The sequence below is a fragment of the Nannospalax galili genome, unplaced genomic scaffold, assembly GCF_000622305.1.
Source record: "Nannospalax galili isolate Female #2095 unplaced genomic scaffold, S.galili_v1.0 scaffold723, whole genome shotgun sequence".
Classification (NCBI taxonomy): domain Eukaryota; kingdom Metazoa; phylum Chordata; class Mammalia; order Rodentia; family Spalacidae; genus Nannospalax; species Nannospalax galili.
The window spans coordinates 272,300-286,169 of NW_008349978.1; the positions used below are offsets into that span (position 1 = coordinate 272,300).

A 13,870-nucleotide genomic window follows, 5' to 3' on the forward strand; every position below is an offset into this window, starting at 1 on the left:
ACACTGAATCTCATGAGATCACAGAAAGCAAAATTACACTCCAAAGTAAAATCTAGGTTAGCAACTACACAGATGCATACAGGTAAAAATTCATTTTCTTTTAAGCCTGGCACAGTGGCACATGGTCATTGTCCTACTACTTGGGAGGCTGAGGCAGGAGGAGCAGGACTTCAAGGTCAGCCTCAGCTACACAGCATATCCCATATGTGGGGCCAACGTGAGCTACATGAGACACCATCTCAACAACAATAAGAATTCATTTCAATTTTCCCAGTAAGTCAACACAAAGTAAGTTCTGTACCTTAAGCCTGGTTTATGTTCACATGGATGGCTGATGTATGAAAAAAATTTCAAGAACTTTTCATGCTCAAGTGGCCTCCGTTTGAAGCTAAAGGTATGGCTTCCACCTTCTGAGCCACAGTATATACTAAATACTGTACAGGAAGATTATCACTTTCGTTCAAAGCCTATCCAACAATGTCAAGTGTCAACCAACTTGGTGGCAAGGGACAGACAAAATGTGCAAATCTTTAGCAGCCACAACAAAACACCTGATGATGTTTCTCTGGGTTTCTCACACTCGAAGAAGAGGGGTGCCGTCCCCTGCCATGCCCTTGATCATATCTACATAGCAGGACTTGTGTATTTCTGGAGAATGTTTAACCAAAGCACGTCATGGCAAAGGGCTGAGGATGGGGTGGAAGCTGGTGGAAGCTGGGGGGATTCCGTATAGGTCTTTCCAGCAGATGCTAAATAAAATGTTAGCCCCCAGCCCTGGTGAGCAAAGAAGGTGAGTGGGCTTTCCATCCTGCTCCTTGTCCATGCCAAAAATCTACACATCTGCCCAAATCTCAATGCTGAATGCCCAAAGGGAAAACTGGTCTACCACATCATACAGTCATTTTAAAAATGAAAGAACAAGGGGCTAGGAAGGTGGCTCAGTTGGTAAAGTGCCTGCTGAGAAAGTACGAGGATCTGAGTTTGGATCCCCATAACCCATATAAAAATCCAGGTGCTTGTAGCCCAAGGTGGTCTCAAGCTCTGCAACCCTAGCAACTAGAGGGCCAGGTGGATACCTGGAGCTTACTAGTCAGCCCACCTAGCCAAAGCAGAGCTCCAGGGTCGTGAGACACCCAGTCTCAAAAAAATAAGGTAGAGGCTGGGCATGGTGGCACACACTTTTAAACCTAGAACTAAGTAAGCAGAGGCAGGTAGATCCCACCTGGTCTACACAGCAAGTTCAGGACAGCTGGGGTTACAGGGAGACCCTCTCTCAAAAAGTCAAAAAATAAAATAAGGTGGAATATAATCCCAGCACTTGGGAGGAAGAGGCAGGCGGATCTCTTGTGAGTTCAAGGCCAGCCTGACCTACATAGGGAGTTACAGGTCAGCTGGGGCTACAGGGAGACCCTATCTCAAAAAGACCAAAAAAATAAAAAATAAGGTGGAGTGTAATCTAGTAAGACAACCAATGTCACCCTCTGGCCTCAACACACAAGCACACAACCACATTTTTTTAACAAGTTGCTCTCAAGAAAATAACTCACCTCATGAGACTGTTATCAATCCCTTTCAAAGGTGGCATTTCCCAGACCTAATTGCCTTGTTCTGGGTTTCACTACTTATAAGGTTCCTGTCACCACAAGCACACTGGGGACACCAAGCTTCCAGCATAGGAGTCTCTGGGAGACAGACCTGAACCATAAGGAAGCACCTGAGTCTCCACTCAGTTCAGGCCAGGAATACCATGCCTTTCCCCAGCTGTGATGCTCCAAAACATCTCCAGACATAAAGGCAAAACTGTCCCAGCTGAGAAGCGTTCACTGACACTACAGTCCAGAGCTCAGCATCAGCACCACTGTTCCTATGAACTACCATCTTCTCTCTCTCTTTTTTTTTAAAGGTAGAATCACTTATAGCCCAAGGTAATCTCAAACTTGATATGTTAGTTGAGGATGACCCTGAACTTCTGATCTGCCTGCATCCACCTCCAAAATGCCACAGTGACAAGCAACACCACCACCCCAAGCTCATGAGGCACTGGGGAATGAACTGTGCACGCTACACAAGCACTCTATCAACTGTGCTCCACCTCAGTTCTCTCTGCCTTCATTTGGTAAGATCTGCCTTTTCCTGAACACCTGAGTTATGCCCATTCCTTGCTCTGTACCCACCAGCCAGAGGCAAACCTATGGAAGTAAATGAAGGACATGGCCCCCAAGTACCTTGGCAAAATGATCATTTTCTGTCTTCCCTGTAAATGGGGTCCCTTTTCGGATTCCTGACGACTTCCAATTCACTTGTACAGCCTTCCAGCACCTTCAGAATGCTCTGTGAGTAGGTAATATCGGTGGGCTGGGGAGCTGGCCCAGTGGGTGAAGTGCTTGGTGTGAAAGCACAAGGACCTGATTTCAGATCTCTAGCACCCATGTAAGAAGTCAGACTAGGAGGCCCACACCTGTGATCCCAACGCTGTAGGGGAGGAGCTGGGAGGAGCCCTGGGGATGACTGTCCAGCCAGCCTAGGTGCATGGGTGAGAAAACCCTACCTCAACGGCATGGAGAGCAATTGAGGGAGACAGCCTTCATCAACATTGGGCCTCCACATGCCCGTATATGCACAGCCACGTGTATACACACACACTGAGTGACATCAACAATGTACACAGGAGCCACTCAGGGAGGGGAGGGGTAGCCAGCTTGAGGACGACCTCCGTCCTAAAAAAGGGCCTCAACTGTTCCTGCACAGTTGTTTCCCCTTGAAGACGGTACCTTTCTCTGATCACGCACCTTCTTGACCTTTACAAGCATGGATGTTCAGGATCTTCCACAGACAGCTTTCTATTTCACTTCTTTGAGTTCCGTTTCTGCTGATCTAGCCATTGAGACCCATTTTCTGTGAGCCACCCAGAAAGGATGGAAAGGGGGAAAGGTGATGGAGGGCAAGACTTGGTTTGGGAAGACTCTTGCCTCCAGTCGCTGGCTCCAAAGGCCAGTTCCTTCCTTCACACTAAGAATAGCCATGGAAAAAGAAAAAAGTTTATCTTTCCAACATTAAAAAAGAAGTGTTTACAAAATGATTTTAACCTTGCTTCCTCATTGGAGCGTGTTTATAAATGTATTTGGTGGTGAAAGATTAACAGTTTATTGAATGTGGTGTACAGAAGACTTTTTTTAAAGGGGAAAAAATGGGAAATGGTGGGTATCAGGAAACCAGAGGGGGCCAGGAGTGTTGACTCACTCAGCACAGAATACTTCGGGAAGATTTCTGCAGGACGCAAGTGTCCACAGTAGGTTACAGAGATGGGAAATCCTGAACAGGGGAGAGGGGTTAAAAGCGGGGAGCTCCAGGATTTACTTGAGGTAATCCTTCTGCCCAGCAGGATATGAAGAACAGTATCTGAACTACAGGTCCATTACCACAAGGCTTCTGAGAGCCCAGCCTACCTCCATAACTAATTTGAGCTCTGCCTCTCTCTGAGGAACTCTTTTCACATCTGCTTAATAGAACTGCCCATGGGCACCCCAAGTTTTTCAGTCCTGATAGAACTAGGGGTGGGGCCACATATCTGTCATCCCGATACTTAGATGAGACTAAGGCAGGAGGATCTCTAGTTCAAGACCACCCTGGGCTCAAAATAAAACAAGTAAGGGCTGGAGTGATGGTTCAGTCAGTCAAGTACTTGCCATGCAATGCAAGCCTGAGGACCTGAGTTTGGATCCCAGTGCCCTCCAGGCACAGCACCAGAGCACATCTATAATCCCAGCTTCAGAGGAAGAGACTGGTAGTCTTCTGGGGCTCGCTGGGCAGCCACCATGGCCAAAGAGGTGAGCTTCAAACTCAGTGATAGATTCCGTCTCAAAAATTGATAAGGCAGAAGGGCTGGAGAGATAGCTGAGCAGTTACAAGCAGGTACTGCTCTTACAAAAGACCTGAGTTGGGTTCTCAGCACCACCCAGGAGGCTCACAACTGCCTATAAGTGCAGCTCTAGCAGATCCAATGCCGTTTTGGCTTCCACAGGCACTGCATGTATGTGGCGCATAGACACACATAATTCCTTTTAATTATATTTTTTAAAAGGAAGAAAAATAAGGAAACTAATGAATATAAAATTAAAACATAAATATAGTACAGGAGGAGAGAGGCAAAAAGCAGTATGGAAGGTCATGTCTTCAACAGACAGAAAATTGGGTTTCTCCCCATACTCCTTTACAAATGACATTTCTAATAGATGTCTATAAAAAAGCACAGAATGGGGGCTGGAGAGATAGCTCAGCAGTTAAGATCATTGGCTGTTCTTGTAGAAAACCATGGTTCGAATTCCAGCACCCACGCAGTGGCTAACAACCATCCCTAACTCCAGTTCCAGGGGATCCAACACCCTCTTCTGACCTCCAGTGGGCATTGCACGACACGGGTGTACTTGCATACATACAGACAAAATATATTCATACACATAAAATAAAAATAAATAAAAAATTTTAATGCATAGAACTATGTAAAGAATATCTCAAATAAGTGGTAAAATGAATGCCTTGCATCAAGGGCCACTGTTCAGGAAGCATTACAGGATGTTTTCATTCTTTAAATAACCAGCTGCTGTGTGCCTCACCTTGTTGGAAGCACTACTTCTGTTGGTCTTTTAATTTGGAAGACTTTGACCTCAAGAGACTCAACCTCAACACTTGAGAGTTCCGCTTCAAGAATGGGACGGGAGCTCAGGGTAGCCAGCACTTGCAAGGGATTTTAGACATCAGACACAGGCCAGGTGCGTTGGCAAAGGCCTGTCATCCCAGCTATACAGGTGTCTGAAAAAGGAGAATCACATGTTCAAGTTGTGCCTGGGCTACACAGTGAGTTTATGGCCAGCCTCCACAACTTAGTAAAGCCCTATCTCAAAATAAAAAGGAAAAAAGAGGCTAGGAAGATAGCTCAGTCGTAGAGCACTTGCCTAGCATTTGTGAAGCCCTGGGTTCAATACTAAGCATCACACACACAAACACACAAAAAAGTGGGGCCTGGTGAGATAGCTTGGTCAGTTAAGTACTTGCAGCACAAGCATAAGGACCTGAGTTTGATCCCCAGAAGCCATATAAAAGGCTAGGCATACATTTGTTGTTGGGTTTTTTCTGTGGTTTTGTGGTTTTTTGTTGTTTTGTTTTGTTTTGTTTCTTGGTCTTATAATCCCAGCACTGGGGAGACAAAGACAGGCAGATCTCTGGAACTCACTGGCCAGGCAGTCAGTCTGCCAGTCTAGCCTCACTGGGGAGCTCCAGGTCAATGACAGACCTTGTCTCAAAACAAGCTGTGGGAGGGCGGGGGAGATGGCCTAGAGGGTAAAGTGCTCTCGACACATAAGCATTAAGACCTGAGTTCAGATCCCCACCAACCACGTGCAAAGACTGAGTGCAGTGGTATACACCGGTATTCTCAGCACTGGGAGGTGGGGATGAAAGGATCCCTGGAGCTCGCTGGCCAGGTAATATATACTAATCCTAGTGTATACTAATCAGTGCACTCCCATCTCAAAAAAATAAAATAAAATAAGGTTGAGAGTGGTTGAGGAAGGCGCCAACATCAACCTCAGACCTCCATATGCACAGACACACATGCACACAGACACAAAAATAAACTAAGGTAGCAGGACATGGAGATGCATGTTTTTAATCCCAACACTTGGGAGGCACAGGCAAGCAGATCTCTGTGAGTTCGAGGCTAGCCAAGCAGTGCTGCATAGTGAGACCCTATTTCGAAAGCAAACAATAATAGAAACAAACAACAAAAAAAAACCCGAGGTAGACAACACCTGAGGAATGACACCCAAGGTTGTTCTGAGGACCACACATGCACCCACAAGTACATGCACAGACATACACATTTTTTAAATAAATCTACCTGTGAATTATTTCAAACTCAAAAGGCTCTCCCCTCCCCAACATTATTCCTGCTCTGTTTATCAAGATTTCACCTTAGTGCAGGAGAACACTGGCCAACCGAACCTTTGCACAGTTAATACTACACAAAACCACAGCAGTTTTCCAGGTACTGTTCAGTACCAGAAATGGACTGCCAGTCAGAGCTGTTTTCAGAGAATTCATGTCTAAGGATGCACATGTGGCTTAGTGGTAAAGCTGTAAAAGAAAACAATCCCTGCACTGTGGTCACGCCCCCCAAGGTGATGAGAAATACCTAGTACAGTTTCACAGATCTCTATTAGCACTCAATTGAGATTCTCAGGGGCAGTGAAGGGGGATGTTGTTTACAGATTTTTGTCCCCAAGTGGGAAAATCCATACCAGATAGACAAGAAGGCAGAGGAACATCAAGTTCCCTCCCCTGCCTAAGAGAGCATAACTCATCCTCTACAAGGGTCAGTTTCCTTGGCTGGAAAATGAAAACAATCACTGTTATCCACAGGGGGAAAGGTGTATAAAATCCTCACTGCAGGGCCCTGGAAAAGGCTCAGCAGGTAAATGTGCTTGCCACCAAGGCTGCCAACCTGAGTTCAATCCCTGGCCTTCGTATGATGGAAGAACTGACTCCAAGTTGTTCTCTGACTTCCATACGTGCACTATGGCATGCGCACACACATGCACACACACACACACACACACACACACACACATACGCACGCATGAGTGCAAAAATGTAATAAAAAATTTTTGAATTCTCATTGCAGGACATTCTGGTAAAGACCATTCTATTATGTGTTACAACAACAAAATTCACAAGAGATTTTTATTGTGCTTTCCTTCCTTCCTTCCTTCCTTTCCTTCCTTCCTTCCTTCGACTAAACCAAGGGCCTCATCGTGATAGCTAGACAAGCACTCTGCAACCAAGCTATACCCTCAACCCTCTTTTTCACTGTGTTTTAGGACAGGGTCTCACTAAGTTGCCCCCAGGTTGACTTTGAACTCACTCTGTAGCCCAGGCAGGCCTTGAACTTGACATCCTCCTTTCTCAGCTTCCAGAGTAGCTAAGATTTACAGGCTCGCTGGGATTACAGGCATGCTGGGTTTTATTACAGGCACGCATGACCAGAAGTCTTTATATTTCCAAAAATCTTACACATACACTCTCTTTGAGTCACCGAACTGCCCAGCGAATACCATTATTATCAGTTCTCCTGTTTATTTTTATTTTGAAGCTGGGTCTCACATACCCCAGGTTATCTTCTAACTCACTACACAGTTGAGGATGGCCTTGAACTTCTGATCTTCTCACCTCTTATCTCCCCAGGGCTGGCTAGGATTACAACCAGAGCTGGGGATTAAACACAGGGTCTCTGGCATCCCAGGCAAGCACTCTACCAACTGAGCTACATCCATAGTCAGCCCCTCCTTTTGATATTTTTATTCAAAGTGATGCTCAGAAAAGTTACAGGAATCCCTGATAAAGCAACTGGTCAATCTGGGCTCTTTCACAGTTCAGTCCAAGTATGGATAAAGCATGCTTTTCTTTCCGAACATTCCTTGGGGTGGACACACTCTGTTACTCCAGACATCCAGTTTCTCGGTTACGGTGTGTACAGACACTCTCCCAAGAGCCTAGTAAGGCACATTCAGGATGCCACTTACAGATGAACACAGACTAACACATAAAAGAGGGAGCCCAAGGGCTGAGGAGAGATGGCTTAATCAGTAAAGTACTTGCTGAGCAAACAAGAGGAACTGAGTTCTGTCCCTCAGAACCCACGTGAAAAAGCTAGGCAATGAAGCTCACACCTATAATCCCAACACCGGGGAGGCAGACACAGAAGGATCCTTGGGGTTTTGCTGGTCAACTCAACTAGTCCAGCTGAATCGGCAAGCTCCAGGTTCAGTGAGAAACCCTGTCTCAAAAAAATAAAGTGGAAAACAACCAAGTAAGACGCTTAATGTCAACCTCTGACCACTACCCTGCACACAAAGACGTAGGCATGCACAAGTGCACAGACCCGTACAGACCATTTACATACAGGCGTGGTGCTACACGCCTTTAATCAAACTCAGGAGGCAGAGGCAGGCAGATCTCTGGGAGTTCAAGGACAGCTTGGTCTACATGGAGAGTTCCAAGCCAGCCATGACTACAGTAAGACCCTGTTTAAAAAAAGAGGAAAGAAAGAAAGAAAGAAAGAAAGAAAGAAAGAAAGAAAGAAAGAAAGAAAGAAAGAAAGAAAGAAAGAAAGAAGAAAGAAAGAAAGAAAGAAAGAAAGAAAGAAAGAAAGAAAGAAAGGGAGAGAGAAAGACCATTTCCAATTCCACAGCACACCACCACCCTACCAGTATCCCTATAATGTCTATTAAACACTCTCAGAAGTGGATTGATTTGAAATATAGGACCTGATAAATGACAGAGGAACATGCTCCTAATTTTCTGGACAGAGACAATCTTGAATTAAAGAATTGCCAGCACTCCCAAGGATCCTGGTAACCCACCGTACAGGACAGCAACCCACCTTCGTTCCCAATGTCCCCAAAAGCCTCGCCTTGGTTTGTCTCCTTGGGCCTAGCAGAGTATGTACCATGTAATCAACAGCAAGTTCAGTACACTTTTAAATGAGTATTTGTTCAGCACCATAAAAAGAGGGTTAAAATACTTCCTTGCTAAAATACTGCTATGTGAACTCACTGGTTCTAACATAAAGAATGAAAAACGCCACATTTTTCTTACATTCACTTGAAAGCATGCCCATAATAAAGCGATCATTTCTTGCAAATCTCTTGCTTTCAGAGTAGTCTGGCCGACTTCTGACCCCGAGAAGAAGGTAAACTGCCTGAGGTGGATTAGAGCCTCACACCCCAAATCTCACGTCTGTCTCACAGGTGTGCTTGTGATTAAAGGCGCGAGAAGCCTTAGGGGGCCATTTTAATAAGTGGATCAAGTGAACTTCAACTTTCATCCTTGTGCTAATTACCCAGGTAGGTGGTTTTCCGCGAAAATCTGCAGCACATTAGACACGAAATTCCTTTAAAAATAAAAGCACCACCCATCCTCAAGTTTGTTTGTTTTCTCCTGGTGTCTCCTCTAGGAATGACTAGTGGTAAACTGCATAGAGTGGTAAAGAAGCTTATGCTACCCCTAAACTGACACCTGGGGAAAGAAAACAAGGCGCTAGGCTTCACTCCGCTTCCCCTCCCCCTCCCCGAAGTCCTACCTCATCTCTTCCAGCTTAAAGCCAAGACTCTCTCAGAGGAAAACACCCGAAGTCAGGTCAAAGCACACACACCAGTGCAGAGCAGAAGCAAAGAGGCTTGGTAGAAGGGGGGGGGGGAGCGCTAGGCTTTTGCTGCACTACACCGCCAAGTAGGAAAAAACTAGGTGACCCTAAGTTTGCGGAATTTCCAAGGCAGAAGACTCAGAACGCCAGCCCCAGCAAGGAGCAAGCCCCCCCACCGCGCACTGGCCAGGCACCCGAAGCCCAGGCCCCATCCCCGCTAGGGCGGGCCGCCAGCCTCCCGAAGTTCTTAGAAAAGCTCTGGACCACCAATACTCTAAAATGCACACTCCCAAGGAAACACTCTCCGACACCCGTCCAGGCCTTAGAGAAAGTCCTAAAATGGAAGGATTGAAGGTGCAGATTTGGGGACACCCCCCCCCCACGAGCCAAAGAGCAACAGGTCTACACCTTTCCCAATCGGTGCAGAGCGGTCCCTCACCAGACCAGGGGCGCCGCCCTCCACCGGTGTGTCCCCACCAGCCCGGTCCCGTTAGATCAAGCTGGGGAGCGAGTGTGGGGAGGGGGCTCTGGTACTTCCTTGACAGTTTGCATCTCTCAAACTGAGCGTCGGCTGGCCCGCGACCTTCTCGCCCGCCACTGGGCTCTGTGCACCGCCGCTCCTCCACCCGGAGCGCCCGGCCCGAACCCAGAGGATGAATGAGGTTCCCCTCCCCCACCGGGGATCCCGCGCGGCCCCCAAGTCCCAGAGCAGCCCAGGTTAGCCCAGCCAGGCCCCATAGGAACCACAGACAAAGGAACGCGGGGAAGGAATTGCAGCGCTTCCCGAAACTTGCCTGCCCCTCCCCAAAACAAAGGAGCACCCGGGCCTCTCCCGCCCCCCACGCAGCCACTTTGGGGAGCGGCCGCCCGGGGGGTATTGTTAAGCCTGCAGGGAGCGCGTCTATCCCGGACGACGCTAGGGGACCTGCCTCCGCAGCAGCTCCAGGGTCCCGACCTCTGCGATCGGGGTCAACCACCGCACCCCCAGGTCCGACAACTTTGCGCCTCATTCCCTGGGCCCCACGCACTCACCTAGCCTCGAGCCCTGCAACTTGTGGCTACGCTCCGCGCGTCCCTCCCGGCCGGACGGCCGTCACCGAGCGAGGGCCACGCGAAGACAGACGAGGGCCCGGAGCCCCGGAGCAGTCGCGCGCCGCGCCCCCCCCCAGCCGCCCCCCGCGCCACCACCGAGTCCCCGAGAGGCGCGGGCGCTGGAAAGTTTCGGTGGCGAATGGCGGCCGGAGGGCGCTGCAGCGGCAGAGAGGCGGGGGCGCTGGCGGATCGTTTCTCCTAAGCGTCGACACTGGGGGGGCTGGGCAGGGAGCGGTGGCGGCAACGGCGGCGGCGAGAGAGGGCGGGACGGCGGGAGGGACCGGCACGTCCAGTGACCTCTGCCGTGAGCAGCGCCGAGCGCGCGGACTCCGCCGGAAGATGCTCTTGTGCCACCTGGAGGGGGCGCTCTGTAGCCCTCCCCTCCCCCACCGCGTCCCCGCCGGCTCCTCCCCCACGCCCTGGGGGGCCGCGTACCCACGCGGCAGCCCCTCCCCCACGAGGGCCTGGACTCCTGGCCCGCCCTCACCCCCACCGCCCCCAAGTCCCGACCTACCCCAGGGGTTAGGGAAGAGACAGCATCCCAGCTCACCTCCTCACCTCAAAGCTTCACCATGCCCCCTCCACGCCACCCCACGCCTAGGGTGGAGGAGGGAAGCCCCAGTCTCACCCTTAGAGCCCCAACCCAGGCCCTTCCTTCTTCCCCTTGGCCGCCAAAAGGAGGGAGGGGAACCTGGGCCTCCTCCCTCACCCCCTCCCGGCGCGCACACACCCAATCTGCGACCCGGGCATTCCACAGGGCCTCTTAGGGGTTGGGAACACCGGCCACTCGGCAGGTAGGGAGAGGCAAGGGTAAAGCTAGCCCAAAAAGCGTTACCCTCCCCCACCTCACAGATGCAGCCGCCCAGCTGGCCCGAGAGGACCTCCTCTTGCAACCTATCCCAGGGCGCATCTCCCTCAAAATTAGCGGTTTAAAGCACATTCCAGCTGCCTTTATGCCCACCCCCAGAAATGGAGGGCTCAGGCGGAGCCATGACCTTTAAAAACACCTCCCAGCCAAGAGTAAGAAATTCGGGGGGGGGGGCTTAGGTACAAAGACTAAGGTATAAATAAGCTAGGAAGGGGTATATTAGAGTACTGGGATGCTGAATCTCCATGACCCCATCACCACCCCCCAGGTCTTAGACTGCGGGCGCTGGCAAAGTGTTTTCAGTTGCCAAGGCCGGTAGGGCCCAGCCCTGGTACTCCAGCATTCCTTCCCCATTAGTGACGAATCCCCCTTACTCCTGGTTTTAGTTCATTAAATAAATACCCTCCTCCTCAGCACCTTGGTGTCTGCCTTGTTGAGTATTTTTAAAATCAATTTGCCCCTCTCTTTGGCTTCTAATGAACTTGGTGCTTAAGAGCCCAGCAATTTAAACTATAACCTCACTTGCTCCTTCCCTCGAACACTAGGCCATTTGTTGTTCTGGTAGTTGGGGGGAGGGGGAGAACCTGGGGTGAGTTTTTAAGAAGCAAATCCTCCATCAAACCGGCCGACCTCAAAATTACCAGGCAAAATATTGCTGCAAAACGTCAGTGATGTCAAACGACTGTTGCTATACGATTATTAGAGCGCATCAATAAAAAATACACACTTACACAGTCTCCATAATTGTGAATCAGCAGAACAGTGGCTTATTAGCTATCAGCTGCCATTCAAGAACCCCCAAAAGGACTTGGTGGGGCTCCCTTGAGTCTGCCCTTCGTAGCTCCCAGGCTCCTGAGCTCGTGCAGACTGAGGCTGAGGTATTACATGCAATCGAAAAACGGAGAGTTGCAATAGAAAACCCAAGCCCGCTCATGATGCAACCCTGGCCGGGTTACACGTGTTTCCCTTCCCCCACCGCCTGCTGGTGGGAGCGCAGCGTTTTTTCCGCCTGTAGGGTCACATTGTGGTTGATTGATTCTCCTTTCGCCTTGCTCAGTCATTCAGATTTGGAAAGTAAATAACAAGTTGACATCATTACAGCTCCAGGCTTTACGGGGACTGCAGCCCTCAGCTACCACACACTCTTGAGTAGCTCCGCAGTCAAACCCTTCTTACCTGGCCAGGCTTGTCCAAATTAGTCGCTTGGAAATTCCCAACTCAAGTTAGTTAAAAAAGCCTCCTTTAGTATTTCTATTACTTGGCAAGTGATGATCATTACCAAAATTCTTCTTTCTGAAGTGCTACATGAATGGAAAATTACACGTTTCTATTTAATCTGTTTCAGCTATTTTTTATTTGTGCGGTCCCACTGGGTGGAAGAAAGCAAAGAAAGAGAAAGTAGGTAGTGCACTTTGAGGGGGAAAGGAATAAGATGCAAAAGCCCACTGCACTCTGTGTGTGTGTGTGTGTGTGTGTGTGTGTGTGTTCCAAAAAAACATTTTTACTCAGGAATCTGCTTGTGAAAAACGCTATTAGCAGCCCCCCTGCCCCACATAGTACCCCAAATTTTAAGTAAAAGACAATGGGAACCCAAAATAAATATACTCAGGTGATCTTTGACAAAAGATCAGAAGTAACTTATCCTTTATAATGAGTGGTGCAGGAACAACTGTGCACTCATATACCAAAGACAGGAAGGAGGGCTTGAAAGCTGGCTCAACAGTGAAGAGCAAGTACTGCTCTTGCAGAGGTTTAGTACCCACTGCCACGTTGAGCAGTTCGACAGCCGCCTGTTAACTCCAGCTTCAGGGGATGTGATGCCCTCTTCTGGCCTCCACAGGCACCTGCACTCACATTCACATATCCACACACAGACATGTACACATACACATAAGTAAAAATAAAAATAAATCTTTTAAGGGGGCTAGAGACAGAGCTCAGTGGTTAAAAGCACTGGCTGCTCTTACAGAGGCCTCTGATTTGGATTCCCAGGACCAACATGGTTGCTAACAACCTTCCCTAGCTCCAGTTCCAAGCGACCCAACCCTCTTCTGGCCTCCATGGGCATTGTACTGCCCTAAAGATTTTTTTGGTCTTTTTGAGACAGAGTCTCCCTGTAGCCCCAGCTGTCCTGGAACTCACTATGTAGACCAGGCTGGCCTTGAACTCACAGAGATCTGCCTGCCTCTGTCTACCAAGTGCTGGGACTACAGATGTGGACCACCACACCTAGCTAAGCTTTATTTTTTTAATTATGTGCCTGCATGTATGTATGCCTCATATGTGCAGGTGCCCATGAATGTCAGAAGAGGGGCTCATATCCCCTGGAGCTGGTGTTACAGGCAGTTGTGAGCTACCCATTGTGAGTGCTGGGAACTGAATTTCTGTAAGTGCAGTACTTGCTCTTAACTGCTGAGCCATGTCTCCAACACCCAAAGAAGTCTTAAATTTCACAATAAGAAAATAACCAAAAATAAAAATAGGGACCAGGAGATAATTCAGCCGGTAAAGTCCCTTACCACCAAGTCTAACATTCTGAAATGCACATGGTGGAAGGCGAGAACTGGCTCCCACAAGTTGTCCTTTCCTCTCTATATGTACACCATGACATACCTGCACATACACACACAGACACACACGCACACACACACAAATAATAAATAAATAAATAAATAAATAAATAAATAAATAGGGCTGGGGAGATGGCTCTC

At 48.7% G+C, this 13,870-nt stretch overlaps 1 protein-coding gene across 10 annotated transcripts in view; it reads right to left on the minus strand.

Annotated features, from left to right (window-relative positions):
- Tbl1x (transducin beta like 1 X-linked) overlaps positions 1 to 12,088 on the minus strand; it is a 209,761-nt gene extending 197,673 nt beyond the window's left edge. For 5 of the 10 annotated variants that reach the window (XM_017801682.2, XM_029570450.1, XM_029570447.1 and 2 more), the window contains exon 1: positions 10,232 to 10,511. The gene's annotated coding sequence lies outside the window, so the exon portion shown is untranslated. Of the gene's footprint in view, positions 1 to 10,231; positions 10,514 to 11,890 lie in introns of those variants that run through there. The other 5 variants (XM_029570452.1, XM_029570451.1, XM_017801684.2 and 2 more) reach the window with 2 other exon arrangements.
- Positions 12,089 to 13,870: the final 1,782 nt, after the last annotated feature.